Consider the following 18,432-nt stretch of genomic DNA (forward strand, 5'->3'; position numbering starts at 1 on the left):
TAAACTCCATCCGCCACCTCTCGGCCCAGCTCTGCAACCTGTCTAAGTCTCCCTGCAAACTATGACACCCTTCCTCACAATCTACCACACCTCCGACTTTGGTGTCATCAGCAAATTTACTAATCCACCCAACTATACCCTCATCCAGATCATTAATAAAAATTACAAACAGCAGTGGCCCCAAAACAGATCCCTGAGGCACACCACTCGTAACCGAACTCCATGACGAATATTTACCATCAACCACCACCCTCTGTCTCCTATCTGCTAGCCAATTCCTGATCCAATTTCCTAGATTACCCTCAATCCCATACATCTGCATTTTCTGCAGAAGCCTACCATGGTGAACCTTATCAAACGCCTTACTAAAATCCATATATACCACGTCAACTGCCTTACCCCCATCCACCTCTTTGGTCACTTTCTCAAAAAACTCAATAAGGTTAGTAAGGCACGACCTTCCCGCTACAAAACCATGCTGACTATCTACAATCAATTCATTACTCTCCAAATAACTATAAATCCTATCCCTAATAATTTTTTCTAAAACCTTGCCCACAACAGAAGTAAGACTCACCGGTCTATAATTCCCGGGGAAGTCTCTGTTCCCCTTCTTAAACAATGGGACAACATTCGTTAACCTCCAATCTTCCGGTACTATACCAGAGACCAACGACGACCTGAAGATCAGAGCCAGAGGCTCTGCAATCACCTCTCTTGCCTCCCAGAGAATCCTAGGGTAAATCCCATCCGGACCAGGGGACTTATCTATTTTCAAACCCTCAAGAATATCCAGCACATCCCCCCAGTTACTCTGTCTGGTTACTCCAATTTTTGATCTAGTCTTCAGAAATGAAGAAGAGCAAGTGGGTGAAGTAATAGTTGGCGACCAAATCAAGGATGGTGGTCATAATTCAGTTAAATTTAGCATTCCCATGGAAAAGGACAGAGATAAAGCAGGAGTCAAAGGTGCGAACTGGGATAAGGCAAATTTTGCAGGAATGAGAAGGGACTTGGCTGATATGGGCAGGACAGCACTGTGAGAGGATCAGTTAGTGAAAAACCAGTGGGATGCGCTAAAAAATGAGATTCTAAATGTACAAAGTAGACACGTCCCTTCCAAAAAAAAGAGTGGTACTGCGAAGTCTAGAACCCTTGGTTGTCTAGAACAATATAGAGGAGGAGTATTCAGGAAAAGGAATTATAGGTCAGTTAGTTTAACGTCTGTTGTGGGTAAAATGTTAGAATCCGTCATCAAGGAGGAAATAGCGAGGCATCTTGAGGGGAATTGCTTGATAGAGCAGACGCAGCACGGTTTCGTTCAGGGGAAGTCGTGTCTGACAAATTTACTGGAGTTCTATGAGGATGTGTCTGGGATGGTGGATAGAGGAGAGCCGGTGGATGTGGTGTTTCTTGATTTTCAGAAGGCGTTTGACAAGGTGCCTCACAAGAGGTTATTGCAGAAGGTCAGGGGGCATGGAGTTGGGGGTAGGGTGTTAGCGTGGATGGAGGATTGGTTGTCAAATAGGAGGCAGAGAGTGGGGGTCAATGGGTGCTATTCGGATTGGCGGTTGGTGACCAGTGGAGTGCCCCAGGGGTCGGTGCTGGGGCCTCAGCTATTCACCATTTATATAGATGATCTGGAGGAGGGAACCGAGTGTATGGTGTCAAAATTTGCTGATGACACCAAGATTGGTGGAACGGCAAATTGTGCGGAGGGTGTGGAGAGTCTGCAGAAGGATCTAGATAGGCTGGACGAATGGGCCAGGAACTGGCAAATGGAATTTAATGTTGGCAAGTGCAAGGTGGTCCACTTTGGTAGGAATAATGGTAGGAAGGATTATTACTTACGTGGAGAAAAACTGCAGCAGGCGACGGTGCAGAGGGACCTCGGGGTCCTTGTGCATGAGTCGCAAAAACCCGGCTTGCAGGTGCAGCAGGTGGTCAGGAAGGCGAATGGGATGCTGGCCTTCATAGCGAGGGGGATTGAATATAAAAGTAGGGAGGTCTTGCTGCGGCTGTATAGGGTATTGGTGAGGCCGCAGCTGGAGTACTGTGTGCAGTTTTGGTTGCCGCACTTACGCAAGGATATTTTGGCCTTGGAGGGAGTGCAGAGGAGGTTTACTAGGCTGATACTGGAGTTGAGGGGGTTGAGCTATGAGGAGAGGCTGAATAAACTAGGCTTGTACTCGTTAGAGTTTAGAAGAATGAGGGGAGATCTCATTGAGACGGATAAGATGATGAATGGGATGGATAGGATAGAGGTGGAAAGACTCTTCCCGCTCAGAAAGGACAGTAGGACTAGGGGGCACAGCCTCAAGATAAAGGGGGGGCGGTTTAGAACGGAGTTGAGGAGGAACTTCTTCACTCAAAGGGTGGTGAATCTCTGGAATTCTCTGCCCGTTGAGTTGGTGGAGGCTGCCTTGCTAAATATTTTTAAGACGCGGGTTGATGAGTTTTTGATGAGGGGATTAAGGGTTATGGGGAGAGGGCGGGAATGTGGAACTGAGCCACGACAGATCAGCCATGATCTTATTGAATGGCGGGGCAGGCTCGAGGGGCTGGATGGCCTACTCCTGCTCCTATTTCTTATGTTCTTATGTTCTTAAAAGAATACCGAGTAAAGTTAAAGAAAACCTAAAGAATCTTTACCAACATATTAAAACATTCGATAAGGAAAAGTGGAACCTATCAGAGATGAAGCAGGAAACTTTTGTGTTGGTGCAGAGGACATGGAAAGGATTTTAAATGTATACTTGTGTCAGCATTTACAAAGGAAAGAGATGTTACAGATTTATTAGTCCAGGAGGAAGACTGAGATATTGGATGGGATAATCATAAAGAAAAGAAGAACTTGCAAGGTTGGGATCCTTGCAAGTCGGTAAGTTGCCAGGGCCAGATGGATTGTTTCCGAGGCTTCTGCAGGATGTCAGGGAGATAGCAGATGCTCCGAGGGTGATTTCCCAATCCTCATTTGCTACTGGGGAGGCACCAGAGGAGAAATGCAAATGTAGTTCCATTGTTTGAAAAGTGATAGAAGAAAATGCCAAACAATTATAGACCAGTTAGTCTTACACATTGGTGGACAAATTACTAGAATCTATCCTGAGAGTTAGCATTAACTGTCACATAGAAAGGCATGGGTTTGTCAGGGATGGTCAGCATGGATTTGTTAAAGGAAAGTCTTGCCCCACAAACATGACTGAATTATTTGAGGAAGTGACACACATGGTTGATGAAGGTAGTGCAGTGGATGTTGTGTACATGGATTTTAGCAAGGTGTTTGACAAGGTCCAACATGACAGTTTGGTCAAAAAAAGTAAAAGCCAATGGCAACATGGCAAACTAAATCAAAAGTTGGCTTAGTAACAGGAAACAAAGAGTAGTGGTCGATGGATGCTCTTGTGAATGGAAAGTTGTTACAAGTGGTGTTCCACAGGGCTCAGTGTGGGACCCTGCTTTTTGTGTTATATATTAGCAATCTGGATATGAACGTGGGGGGCACATTGGGAAATTTGCAGATGACACAAAGATTGGCTGAGTAGTGGATAGTGTAGAGGATAGCAATAATCTACAAAATGATAACGGTAGTTGGAGGAATGGGCGGTTAGGTGGCAGATGGATTTTAACATGGAGAATTGTGAGGTAATATATTTTGGGAGGTCAATCAGTTAGAGAGAATACATAATAAACAGGAATATACTGAGAGGGGTAGATGAAATAAGAGATCTTGGTGTGTGAGTACACAGGTCCCTAAAGGGAGTAGTTCAAGTAGGCAACATTGTAAAGAAGGCATATGGAATGCTCTCTTTCATTGGCAGAGGTATAAAATATAAAAGTAAGAAAATAATGTTGGAATTGTATAAAACACTGGTGAAACCACAACTGGAGTCATAAAGTCATAGAGGTTACCACGTGGAAACAGGCCCTTTGGCCCAACTTTTCCATACTGTCCAGTTTTTACCACTAAGCTAGTCCCAACTGCCCGCATTTGGCCCATATCCCTCTATACCCATCTTACCCACGTAACTGTCCAAATGCTTTTTAAAAAACAAAATTGTACCTGCCTCAACTACTGCCTCTGGCAGCTCGTCCCAGACACTCATCGCCCTCTGTGTGAAAAAATTGTCCCTCTGGACCCTTTGGTATCTCTCCCCTCTCACCTTAAACCTGTGCCCTCTAGTTTTAGACTCCCTTACCTTTGGGAAAAGATGTTGACCATCTACCTTATCTGCACTCCTCATTATTTTACAGACCTCTATAAGATCACTCCTAAGTCTCTTACACTCCAGAGAAAAAAGTCCCAGTCTATCCAGCCTCTCCTTATAACTCAATCCATCAAGTCCCGGTAGCATCCTAGTAAATCTTTTCTGCACTCTTTCTAGTTTAATAATATCCTTTCTATAATAGGGTGACCAGAACTGTACACAGTATTCCAAGTAACTGAATAAGTCCCGCCCTGGTTCCATCTACCAAAATGCATCACCTTGTATTTATCTAAATTAAACTCCATCTGCCATTCATCAGCCTACTGGCCCAATTGATCAAGATTCCATTGTTATCGTAGATAACCCTCTTTACTGTCCACTATGCTACCAATCTCGGTGTCGTCTGTAAACTTACTAATCATGTGTCCTAAATTTCCACCCAAATCATTAATATAAATGACAACTAACAGTGGACCCAGCGCCGATCCCTGAGGCACACCGCTGGTCACAGGCCTCCAGTTTGAAAAACAACTCTCTACAACCATTCTCTGTCTTCTGTCATCAAGCCAATTTTGTATCCAATTGGCCACCTCACCCTGGATCCCGTGAGATTTAACCTTATGTAACAACCTACCATGCGGTACCTTGTCAAAGGCCTTGCTAAAGTCCATGTAGACAATATCAACTGTACTACCCTCATCTACCTTCTTGGTTACCCCTTCAAAAAACTCAATCAGATTCATGAGACATGATTTTCCACTCACAAAGCCATGCTGACTGTCCCTAATTAGTCCTTGCCTCACTAAATCCAGCATACCTTCTGACAACTTACCCATGATAGATGTGAAGCCCACCACCTGTAGTTCCCAGACTTTTCCCTGCAGTCCTTCTTAAACAAGGGCATAACATTTACCACCCTCCAATCTTCAGGCACCTCTCCTGTGGCTGTCCCTTATTCAAATATCTCTGCTAGGGGACCCGCAATTTCCTCCCTAGCTCCCACAACATCCTGGGATATACTTCATCAGGTCCTGGGGATTTATCTGCCTTGATGCGTTTTATGACTTCAGCACCTCCTTCTCTGTAATATGTACACTCCTCAAAACATCACTATTTATTTCCCCAAGTTCATCAGTAAATACAGATGAGAAATATTCATTTAGGATCTCATCTATCTCTTGTAGATCCGCACATAGATGACCTTTTTGATCCTTAAGATGCCCTACTCTCTCCCTGGTTACTGTTTTGCCTTTTATGTATTTGTAGAAGATTTGGGTGGCATGGTAACACAGTGGTTAGCACTGCTGCTTCACAGCTCCAGGGACCTGGGTTCAATTCCTGGCTCGGGTCACTGTCTGTGTGGAGTTTGTACATTCTCCTCGTGCCTGCGTGGGTTTCCTCCGGGTGCTCTGGTTTCCTCCCACAGTCCAAAGATGTGAGGGTTAGATTGATTGGCCATGCTAAAAATTACCCTTAGTGTCCTGAAATGCATGGATTAGTGGGTAAATGTGTCGGGATATGGGGGGGTAGGGCCTGGGTGGGATTGTGGTCGGTGCAGACTTGATGGGCCAAATGGCCTCTTTCTGTACCGTAGGGTTTTTATGATTTTTTTTGGATTCTCCTTTACCGTATCTGTCAAAACAATATTGTGTCTCCTTTCGCCCTTCTGATTTATCTCTTAACTCTATTCTTGACACCCTCTATACTCCTCAAGCATCCAATCCCACGTAATTTTCCTGCTAATCTTCCTGACACTAAGGGGCAATTTAGTATGGCCAATTGACCTAACCAGCAGAGCCTTGGCATGTGGGATGAAACGAGCACCCTTGGGAAACCCACGCAGACATGGGGAGAGAACATGCAAACTCCACACAGTCACCCTAGGTCAAAATCGAACGCAGGTTCCTGGCACCACGAGGCAGCAATTTTAACCACTGTGCCGCCAACTTGATACAGGTGCCCAAAGTTGAGGGAAAGGGATAGAGTGGACAGGATAAAATGGTTTCCCTTGGTGGAGAATTATAGAACCTGGGGACATAGATTCAAGATAAGTGGTAGAAGGATTAGAGGGGTCATGAGGAAAAACTTCTTTACACAGAGGGTAGTGGGTGTCTGGAATTTGCAGTCCAAGTTGGTAGTTGAGGCAGAGACCCTAAACTCTTTTAAAAAAGTATGTGGATCTGCACCTTAAGTACTGTAAACTACAGGCCTATGGGCCACTTGTAGAAAGGTGGGATTAGTAAGGACACCTTGATGTCCTTGGACTGGCATGGACAAGATGGGGCAAATAGCTTCCTTCTGTGCTGTAACACTTCTGTGGTTCTATGGATGTTCTGGGGGAGGAGCGGTGGTTTTCCTGCATATCTTTGAGGTACACTCAGCTATCCAGTTCACTAACATCCCCTGTAATCCCATGATGACTCTTCATCAATACCACACACACACACACACACACACACACACACACACACACACACACACACACACACACACACACACACACACACACACACACACACACACACACACACACACACCACCTCCTGGTATACAGCTGTTGGGAATCTTACATTTTACTGATTAATTCTGTTTCTCGCTCCATACTTGTTGCCTGACCCGCTGTGTATCTCTAGTGTTATCTGTTTTTATTTATAATCTAACAATGGTGTGTCTAAGTGCTAATCTCATCATCACATTTCCTGTAAAAGCTTAATTTGCAGTTGTCAATTACCAAGAATGTTACTCACTTTAGCTTTTCATTTTAGTTAAGGTCAAAGCATTCACTTGAAAATCTGCCTCAGGGCTCACATCATGCTGCTGTGATTCTGGTAATGGAGTTATATGTGGTTGCACTCTGTAATTGGTGTTGTCAACCTATTACAAGTCAACCATGAAAATGTTGCAAGTCAATGAGCTACACAATGAAAAGATCACTGGGAGCAAACAGAAAATCTGAAAAAGGGGTGTTTTACTGCATAAATCATCCGAGAACAAAGGCTAATACTTCACAAGCCCTGTGCATCTGAATTCACAGTGTAGCTGGATGCTCTTAATGGAAGAGTGAGGATACTTGTGGACTGGGCACTGATGAGCTAATGCCCTTTTCTCAATTGTCTTAGAATAGGTTGAGCTTCAAGCTATGAGAGAGGTGTAGAGTCACAGTCATAGAGTCACAGAGGTATACAACACAGAACAAGACCCTTTGACCCATTGTGTCTGCAGAGACAAGTGGTCAGGGACAAACCACAGGATTATTCGAATGCCATTTTCCAGCACTTGGGCAAATGCATGCCTTGGTATCGGAAGAACACATCTAAATACTTCTTGAATCATTTTCAGGCAGTGAGTTCTAGATTTCCACCAAAGTTTGGTTGAAAAGGTTTTTCTCCACATTCCCCCCAAACCTCCTGCCCCTCACATTCAACCTACACCCCCTGGTAACTGATCCCTTCATCAAGGGGAAAGGTTTCCTCCTGCCCAATCTAAGCTCCTCATAATTTTGCACATCTCGATCACGTTTCCCCCCCCCCCTCAGTCTCTCTGCTCCAAGGAAAACAATCCCAATCTATCCAGTCTCTCTTCAAAACTAAAACTCTCCAGACCCAGCAACATCCTGGGAAATCTCCTCTACACCATTTCCAGTGCGATCACCTCCCTCCTATAATGTGGATTCCAGAACTGCACACAATGCTTTGGCTATGGGATAACAAATGCTTTATATAATTCCAGCATAACCTCCCTGCTCTTAAGCTCTATGCCTTGGCGAATAAATGCAAATATACCATATACCTTCTTAACAATTTAATTTAACTGTCCTGTTACCTTAAGGAACTGGTCTACATGCACATCAAGATCCCTCTGATCCTCAGTGCTACCAAGGTTCCTGCGATTCACCATGTGTTCTTTTGCCTTATTTGTCCTGCCCGAGTGCATCACCTCACACCTATCCAAATTGAATTCCATTTGCCACTGATCAGCCCATCTATATCCTCCTGTAATCTAAGACTATCCTCACTATTTATGACCCTACCAATTTTTCTATCTTCTGCAAATTTATTGATCAACTCTCCTGCATTCAAGTCTAAATCATTTATATCAACCACAAATAGCAAGGGTCCCAACACTGATCCCTTGGTATCCCACTGGACCCCACTGGACACAGTCTTCCAGTCTGAAAACCACCCCTTGACCATCACCCTCTACTTCTTGCCACTCAAGCAATTCTGGATCTAATTTGCCCAATTTCCTGGGATCCCATGGGCTCTTACCTTTGCTTTCAGTCTCCCACATGGGACTTTATCAAAAACCTTGCTGAAGTCCAAGTAGACTACATCAGATACATTGTCCTCATCTACACATCTGGGGTCACATCTCTGAAAAATTCAATCAAGTTAGTCTGTCATGACCTTCCCTGAACAAAACCATGCTGACTGTTGATTAATCCCTGTCTCTCCAAACACAGATTAATCCTGTTTCTCAGAATTGCTTCCAATAGTTAGCCCACCACTGAGGTTAGACTGACTGGCCTCTAGTTTCCTGGTTTAGCCCTTCCTCCCTTCCTGAATAATGATCCCACGCTGGCTGTCCTCCTGTCTCCAGCACCTCTCCTGTGGACAGACAGGAATTGAAAATTATGCCAGTGTCTCTGCTAATTCCTCTCTTGCTTCACTCAACAGCCTGGGATACATTTCATCTGGTCCTGGACATCTTTCTACCTTTAAGCTTGTCAGACCACTCAGAACCCCCTCGCTGCCTATATTAATTCATTTAATCCCATCACAGTCCTTCTCCCTGATTTCTCTACCCATATCGTCTCTTTAACTAGTGAACACTGATACAAGTATTCATTTAGAATCCTGCCTCCGTCCTCTGGCTCCACACACATATTGCCTCTGTGGTCCTACTCTTTCCCTAGTAATCCATTTGCCCTTCACGTATGTGTCAATCAGCTCAGAATTTTCCTTTATTTCACCTGCCAGTGTCCTTTCATGCCCCCTTTTTGATCTCCTAATTTCCTCTTACAGCTTGCTCTTGTACATCAAGCATTCCTCTCATATTTTTGTTGTATCCGTCTCCCTTTTTCTTTTTTCTCTCCAATGCCGTACATCTCTCAGTCTATATTGTTCGCTGTTCACATGTGTTCACTGGATTTGTGGGCCCCATATCTTTTCTTCATTGGATCATGCTGGCCCCGCACCCTCCCTATTTCTTTCTTGAATGTGTCCCACTGTTTCATCACAGATTTACGCAAATGTATCTGCTCCCAGTCCACTCTGGCCAAATCATATCAGATCGTATTAAAATCAGACAAATGCAAAATACTGCGGACGCTGGGGCCTGAAACACAAACAGGAAAATGCTGGAAAACCTCAGCAGGTCTGACAGCAGCTGTGGAGAGCTAACATTTCAAATCTGGAAGACCCTTCTCCAGAGCTGAAAGGACAGAGTCAGCAGAGATTTAAACTCGGGGGGTGGGGAGGGAGGGATGTGGAATTGGACAAAGGAAACGTAAATGAGCATGCAGAAGGCTGAGAAGGTGTTGAAAAGTGTCCATTAAGTTATCAGAATGCGTGAACGGCAAATGCGTGTACAACTTGGTAAAGGACTGCCTGAGGAATGTAGCAGTTGGCCCAAAGAAGGGAGGTGGGAGGAGAGAAGGGTGGAAAGGAGTGCGATAAAATGAGAATGAGATGAAACGAAATGAAACGAAATAAATGGAAATAGGGTGGAGGTGGAGGGGAAAGTTGATGCTTTGAGGTTGTTGAACTCAGTGTTTAGTCTGGAAGGCTGTAAAGTGCCCAATCGGAAAATGAGGTGCTGTCCCTCCAGTTTGCGTTGGGGTTTGTGAGAACATTGCAAAAGGCAAAGGATAGACATGTGGAGAGCAGGGTGGGGTGTTGAAGTGGTAAGTGACAGGAAGGTCTGGGTCCTGCTTGCAGACGGACCCCAAGCTGTTCAGCAAAGTGGTCACCCCGTCTGCGTTTGGTCTCTCTGATGTAGTCGGCCACACTGGGAGCAGCGAGTGCAATGGACCAGATTGAAGGAGGTGCATACAAAACTCTGCTTCACCTGAAAGGGCTGTTTAGGACCTGATATAGTGAGGAGGGAGGAGGTAAAGGGGCAGGTGTTACACCTTCTGTGAGTGCATGGGAAGGTGCCGTGGGCAGGGGGTGAGGTGTTGGGTGTGATGGAGGAGTGGACCAGGGTGTCCCAGAGAGAGCGGTCACTGCAGAATGCTGACCGAGGGTGAGAGGAACATGTATCGAGCGGTGGCATTGTGCTGGAGTTGGCGGAAATGACGGAAGATGATCCTTTAAATATGGAGACTGATGAGGTGAAAAGTAAGGACAAGGGGAAGTCTATCCTGGTCCTGGGAGGGAACGGAAGGGTGAGAGCAGTGGTCTGGGGGATAGGTTGGACACTGTCAATCACAGTGGGTGGAAAACCATGATTGAGGAAGAAGGAAGAGATATCAGCCATGATAGTTTGGAAAGTGACATCATCAGAACAGGTCCGGCGGAGACAAAGGAACAGAGAGAATGGGATGGAGTCCTTACAGGACGTGTCCGCTTACTAAAATCAACCTTCCCCCCAGTTTAGATCTTTGATTTCTGACCCTTGTTCTTTTGCATCACAGTTTTGAATCTAATGGAGTTGTGAGCATTATCTGCAAAATGCTCCCCCATTGAAGATGGTGTCTTGAGAGTTGTCCCCACCATACCCTCTCCTCCTATCTTCACCTCTTGTTCTATACTCTTAAAACTGAATTCTAACTCTCTTAAATTCTGACCTTTCTCTGTACCCTAGCTATGACTGTAACACTACATTCTGCATCCTCTCCTTTCCTGCTCCCCTGTGTACTCTATGAACGGTATGTTTTGTCTGTATAGCGCGCAAGAAACAATGCTTTTCATTGTATCCCAATACACGTGACAATAATAAACCAAACCAAACCAAATCATTGACAGTTCAACCACATGTCTGGCTTTGTTGCCTAAAGCTACGTCCAGCCCCTTCTAGGACCTTCTACCTACTGGATTAAAAAGTTCTCCTGGATGCATTTTAAGAATTCTGCTTCCTCTAAAGCTTTCAGATTAGCCCAGATAATGTTGGGAAAATTGAAATCCCCCAATACCACCACACTATTACACTTTGTGGGAATTTGTCTACATATCCACTCTTCTATATTTGTTAGGGGGCCTAGAGAACAGTCCCAGTGATGTGATTGCCCCCTTTTGGTTTTTGCCTGAATGGCTTCAATTGAAGAGTTTTCTAGGATATTGTCCCTCTTTACTGCTGCAATTAATTCCCCGATCAAAATTCCAATCTCTCCTATTTTTACCTCCTTCCTATACTCTGGACTACCAATCCTCCTCCTCTCTAAACCATGTCTCACTGACGGCAATGTTTGTACTTGTTTTAATTTGTGCCTCAACTCATCTGCTTTTGTCAGACCCCTCATTAAAATAAATACCAGGCAACCTTGCCAAATTCCCTCGTGCATTAACTGGCCTGTAACATATTTGCCTTTCTGACTCACTTGCTGTCTTGAGTCACATTGCAACTGGTAAGTTTCAGAGGGTAAAGAAAAGACAGAGTTAGAGACTGGAACCTAATCAAAGGGATTTGTTGTTTCATTTATACAATAACAGATAACAGGTTGTGTCGGGAGTCTAATTGAGGGTTTTGGGTGGTTTATATATAGAATAAGATACACTCCGGATTGAGGTACAGACTGGAATCTAATTGAATTGATGAAATATTTCTTAATCTTTAGGTAGAATAGAATCTAATCTTTAATCTGGAATCTAATAGATGTGATCAACCAATTAATATATAAAATAACAAATAGCTGACAGTAAATTACTGATTGGAACCTAATTGAGGAGTGCTACTAATTCATGTGTATAGAATAAGAGACATCCAGGAGTCAGCTGCAGCTGGTAATTAAATTGAGCTAAACATAAGAACATAAGAAATAGGAGCAGGAGTAGGCCATCTAGCCCTTCGAGCCTGCCCCGCCATTCAATAAGATCATGGCTGATCTGAAGTGGCTCAGTTCCACTTTCCCGATTTCTCCCCTTAAGCTGTTTAGCTTTAGTTTAGTCAGTTATAGCTTTGATTTGATTTATTATTGTCAAATGTATTAGGATAATGGGAAGTATTGTTTCTTCTGTGCTATACAGACAAAGCATACTGTACTTAGAGAATGAAAGAATAGCTAGGGTGTAGAGAAAGATCAGCTTATTGCAAGGTAAGTCCATTCAAAAGCCTTATGGCAGCAGGGAAGAAGCTGTTCTTGAGTTGGTTGGTGCATGATCTCAGACCTTGGTATCTTTTTCCTAGCAGAAGAAGGTGGAAGAGAGAACGTCTGGGTGTGTGGGGTCCTTAATTATGCTGGCCACTTTTCCAAGGCAGCGGGAAGTGTAGACAGAGTTAGTGGATGGGAGGCTGGTTTGCAACATGGACTGGGCTACATTCACAATCTTTTATATAATTGAGAGCTGGGTTGGGAAATACAAACCAAATATTGCTGAGGATGTCCTTGGAGTATATGTGAGATCATATACTTGAAATATGAACTTGACATATTCAAATTCCTGAGAAAATGAGTGTGGGCCTTTTTAGTTAGCTGACTAAAACAGACCTATAGATTTAGAATATCTTGTTACAAGCTTTGGAAATAATATGTGCCATAAAGGTGTGTCAATTATAAAGTAATAGAATAATAATAGAACCCTACAGTGCAGGAAGAGGCCATTCAGCCCATCGAGTCTGCACTGACCACAATTCCACCCAGGCCCTATCCCTGTAACCCCACATATTTACCCTGCTAATCCCTATGAATCTAGGGTCAATTTAGCATGGCCAGTCAACCTAACCAGCACATCTTTGGACTGTGGGAGGAAACCAGAGCACCTGGAGAAAACCCATGCAGACACAGGGAGAACATGCAAACTCCACACAGACAGTGACCCAAGCCAGAAATTGAACCCGAGTCCCTGGCACTGTGAGGCAGCAGTGCTAACCACTGTGCTACCTGACACGGTATAATGTTTGTACCATGATGATATTAAAATATAACTGGGACATCAGGGGGTCAGATGGGAGGCTCCAGGAAAGCTAGATGGATTGAGTAGACTGGAACTTTTTTCTCTGGAGCGTAGAAGGCTGAGGGGTGATCTTATAGCAGTCAATAAAATAATGAGGGGCAGAGATCAGCTAGATAGTCAATATTTTTTCCCAAAGGTAGGGGAGTCTAAAACTAGAGGGCGTGGGTTTAAGGTGAGAGGGGAGAGATACAGAAGTGTCCAGAGGGGCAATTTTTTCACACAGAGGGTGGTGAGTGTCTGGGACAAGCTGCCAGAGGTAGTAGTAGAGGCAGGTACAATTTTGTCTTTTAAAAAGCATTTAGACAGTTACATGGATAAGATGGGTATAGAGGGGTATGGACCAAATGCGGGCAATTGGGATTAGTTTAGGGGTTTATAAAGAAAGGGTGGCATGGACAAGTTGCCTGTTTCCATGCTGTAAACCTCTATGACTCTAGAAGAGCGGTCTATGTCCAGATTACCAGGTCCTCCTTATAAATAGTGTAAATAATAGTTTAAGTGAATCTGTACTGTCTATCTCAAGACATCTGTTGCTGAAGTAAAACATCTGGCAGCATTGGAGGCCAGAGTCTATCAAATTGTGGCCACACATTGGCAATGCATGAGCAGCGAAAACATCTCCAAAGATTCATTCCAAGAAAATGCCACTGTTGGAGCACAGGAAGAAACACAGTGCTGGTTGCCACTAAGCAGCCAAGAGCCCCTCCACAACCTTTCCAAAACATTGGAGATTTATGGCAAGTGCAGTGATGGGAGCTCTGGAAGAAATAGTTTGTAAGGACCTGAATGGCTTCAGATCAGGGCAGCGTGGTGGCACAATGGTCAGCACTGCTGCCTCACAGTGCCAGGGAGCCAGGTTCAACCCTGGCCTTGGGTGCCTGTGTAGTGTTTGCACATTCTCCCAATGTCTATGTGAGTTTCCTCTGGGTGCTCCAGTTTCCTCTCACAGTTCAAAGTTGTGCAGGTTAGGTAGATTTACCAATGCTCAATTGTCACTTGTATCCAAAGATGCATATAGATTAATGGGATTAGCAGGGTAAATATGTGGGATTACAGGGTAAACTTGGATAAGAGTTGGTGCAGACTCGATGGGCCAAATGGCTTCCTTCTTCACTATAGGAGTTCTATGAATTCTACTACTGTGAAACTCCAGGCCAGTACACTTTTGTCTACAGTGTGGGCCATAGCTGATGACGTCTTGTGTTAGCGAAGTATCTTGGAATTATATGACAAGGTTATAAGTGCCTTTGATAAGAACCTTCAAGGCCTAATAAAGAGTTTGGTTAAAGAGGGTGTGAGATTCAGCCAGAGGAGCGATACACATCCACTGCTGCCTCACAGTGCCAGGGTCCCGGGTTCGATTCCGGCCTCAGGTCACTGTCTGTGTGGAGCTCTCCTCGTATCTGCGGGATTTCCTTTGGGTGTTCCAGTTTCCTCTCACATTTCAAAGATTTGAGTCTTAGGTGGATTGGCCACGTTAAATTGCCCCTTAATGTCAAAGACAACAAAGAGAACAACAGAGAACACAGGAACAGACCCTCGGTGCTCCAAAGCTGTGCCAATCATGATATCCTAACTAAAAAAAAATTCTGCCCTTACTCAGTCCGTATTCCCTCCGTATTCAGTCTTCCATTCCCTCCCTATTCCTGCACCCATCCAGATGCCTCTTAAATGTTGCTACTGTGCTTGTTTCCACCATATCCTTTGTCAGTGTGTCTAAGGCACCCACTACTCTGTGTGAAAAACTTCCCCTGTACATCTTCCTTCAACTTATCCCCTCTCATCTTGAAACTGTGCCCCCTTGTAATTGACATTCCCACCTCAGGAAAAAGCCTCTGACTGTCCACCCAGTCCGTGCCTCCCATATTTCTGTAGACCTCTATCAGGTCTCCCCTCAGTCTCTGCCTTTCCAGTGTCAGGGTACTGGCAGGGTAAGTAAATGGGGAAGGGCCTGGGTAGAATTGTTTTCGGTGTAGGCTCAACTGGTTGAGTGGTTCCCTTCTACACTGTCGGGACTCTATGATTCCTGCCAGTTCCTCCGTTAATGAGTTGTATCAATCCCAAGCCGTTACAGAATCTCCAAACATGGGATTCGAAACAGCTGCAATAATGGGCTTGATGATGCAAGGTCAGAGTTTTCACAATTGATAATGATTCAACTTGATAGCTGCAGGCAGGGTTGCAACAGCAGACTTGGTTACAATCTGGGTTAACGTAGAGGCTTAGGAGGGGTGAATCCTGTATGTAGGCCCGAGTGGCACACCAACCAGAAATCCCAAGGAAAAGTCCTCCAAAACTGCCAAAGGGGCAGGAAGGCGGGAGTAACTATGACTCTCTTAGAAGGGTCTCGCTGGAGTCAACTCTGGGTAGTTACCGCGGTGACCGTTTTGGCTTGTTTTTGTCACTCACAGTGCAATCGTGCCTCCTCGCTGGCCCCGCTGGTAACCTTGGCAACCTAGCTTGGTAAAAAAACCACACGAAGACTGGAGGTCCGTGGAGATTCGTGAAGAGATTCGCGGAGATTTGGAATGAAGGTCAGCGTAAAAATGAACATTCCCCCTGGAAAGGTGGAGTCCAGATGGGATTGGTCCCGGATAACCAACTACCCCCCAGCTGAGTATGTAGCCGCTCTCTGAGAACAGTTCAAAAAGTTTGGCTACACAAAGCTCGTGACAAGATCCATCTCTACACAAACTGAAGAGGTGGTCTTGAGACCCGATACATCTCACTGGCACTATTGGGTGGTGCACTCTGGACCCAGACCAAATGGGTTGGCCACCACAGTAGTTGATGACAATAAACCCATTGTAGAAGAGCCTGTTTGGATGACCCATCCAGCAGATGGTAATGTAGAGATAGCTACAATGGCCTTCTACAATAAGGCCTATCAAGCCCGGAATTTGGGAATGGGAACTATGGCAAACACGGCCTATACCAAAAGCGATGGGGGTGTTGAGAATGTAGATACCTTTATCGAGACAGTGTGCACCAAACCATCTCAGGACTGTTCAGGAGGAGGTTATCCAGTATCCTCCTGATGCTTTATTTTGCAAGTCCTGCGACACCATTCTGCCCACAGTCGGAGCATTTCGTAATCATCTTCAGTCAGTGCGTAACATCAAGAATATCCGTACCAAACGTTCACGGTGCGGTAAAGCCGGAGAGTATCACTCTGTTGCTTGTCATTATCCGAAGTGTGAAGATGAGAGCTTACCTTCGGTGGTTGGTCAATTTCATTGCAGTGTAGGTGAACTCACGTCCACATCGGAAAGTTGACTCTCTCAACACGAAAGGCACTGCCCTTCCTTCCTGTCCTTTGTAAAGCTGAGCGGCTGAAACAGGCACTGCCGGCTCCGACCAAAACACTGCAGAGAGAGGCCATTCGGCCCATCGAGTCCCCACTGACCACAATCCCACCCGGGCCCTACCTCCCAGATCCTTATATATTTACCTGCTAATCCCTCTAACCTATGCATCTCAGAGACACGAAGAAGCCATTTGGTCTCTATATTAAAATAGATAAAGCTGTACGTATAGATACCTGCTATCCTCGCTCGAGAACAATTAGGTGAAATTGCCCAAAAGTGTCCTTTTTGTGAAGCTGGTGACAATAGGTTGCAGCAGTGGTTCCATGGCTGGCTCTGTTGTCAAGCAGGGAGGGGCAAAGAGCGCTGGAGCAATAGTTATCATAGAAATCATAGAAACCCTACAGTGCAGAAAGAGGCCATTGGGCCCATCGAGTCTGCACTGACCCCAACCCCACCCAGGCCCTACTCCCATATCCTTATATATTTACCCACTAATCCCTCTAACCTCCGCATCCCTGGACACTAAGGGGCAATTTCTTAGCATGGCCAATCAACCTAACCCGCACATCTTTGGACTGTGGGAGGAAACCGGAGCACCCGGAGGAAACCCACGCAGACACGAGGAGAATGTCCACACAGACAGTGACCCAAGTTATAGGGGACTCTATAATTAGGGGTACAGATAGGTGCCTCTGTGGATGTGAAAGAGATGGAATGTTGCCTCCCTGGTGCCAGGGTCCATCATATCTCTGAATGGGCAGAAAGCATTCTGAAGGGAGAGGATGAACAGCCAGAGATTCTGGTACATATTGGTACTAACGACATAGGCAGGAAGAGTGATGAGGTCCTGCAGCAGCAGGAGCTTCAGGAGTTAGGTAGGAAGTTAAAAAGCAGGACCTCTAGGATTGTAATCTCAGGATTACTCCCTGTGCCATGTGCCAGTGAGGCTAAGAATAAGAAGATAGTGCAGCTCAACATGTGGCTAAACAGCTGGTGTAGGAGGGAGAGTTTCAGATATCTGGATCCTTGGGATTTCTTTAGGGGCAGGTGGAACCTGTACAAGAAAAATGGATTGCATCTAAACTGGAGGGGCATAAATATTCTGGCCGGGAGATTTACCGGTGTCACATGGGAGGATTTAAACTCGTTTGGCAGTAAGACCCAAACCAAAGGTGAATTAACTGAAGGGGAACTAGAGAGTAGGGCCAGTAAGACTCAGAGGAAGAGCAGACAGGCTGAGGTTGCTGATCAAAGAGGTTCTGGTGCACTGAGATGCATTTGTTTCAATGCGAGAAGTGTAACAGGAATGGCAGGTGAACTTAGAGCTTGGATTAGTACTTGGAACTATGATGTTGTTGCCATTGCAGAGACTTGGTTAAAGGAAGAACAGGATTGGCAGCTTAATGTTCCAGGATACAGATGTTTCAGGTGGGACAGAGGCGAATGTTAAAGGGCTGGGGGAGTTGCACGACTGGTTAAGAAGAATATCACAGCCGCACTGCGGGAGGATACCTCGGAGGGTTCATACGGCGAGGTAATATAGGGAAAGCTCAGGAATAGGTGTGTAGTCATTGATAGTCACAATGTTGGGGGTTTACTGTAAGCCTCCCAATAGCCAATGGGAGACAGAGGAACAAATATGTAGACAGATTTGGCAAGGTGTAAAAGTAACAGGGTTGTTGTGGGAGATTTTAACTTCCCCTATATTGACTGGGACTCACTTGGTGCTAAGGGCCTGGATGGCGTAGAGTTTGTAAGGAGCATCTAGGAGAGTTTCCTGAAACATAATGTAGATAGTCCAAT

At 45.1% G+C, this 18,432-nt stretch overlaps 1 protein-coding gene across 1 annotated transcript in view; it reads right to left on the bottom strand.

The window, feature by feature from the left end:
• Positions 1-18,432, bottom strand: part of LOC145359285 (corticotropin-releasing factor receptor 1-like) — a 96,536-nt gene that overhangs the window by 1,046 nt on the left and 77,058 nt on the right. The gene's annotated exons all lie outside the window — the stretch shown is intronic.

The sequence above is a fragment of the Carcharhinus amblyrhynchos genome, chromosome 27 (genome assembly GCF_965287045.1).
Source record: "Carcharhinus amblyrhynchos chromosome 27, sCarAmb.v2.hapA, whole genome shotgun sequence".
Classification (NCBI taxonomy): Eukaryota; Metazoa; Chordata; class Chondrichthyes; order Carcharhiniformes; family Carcharhinidae; genus Carcharhinus; species Carcharhinus amblyrhynchos.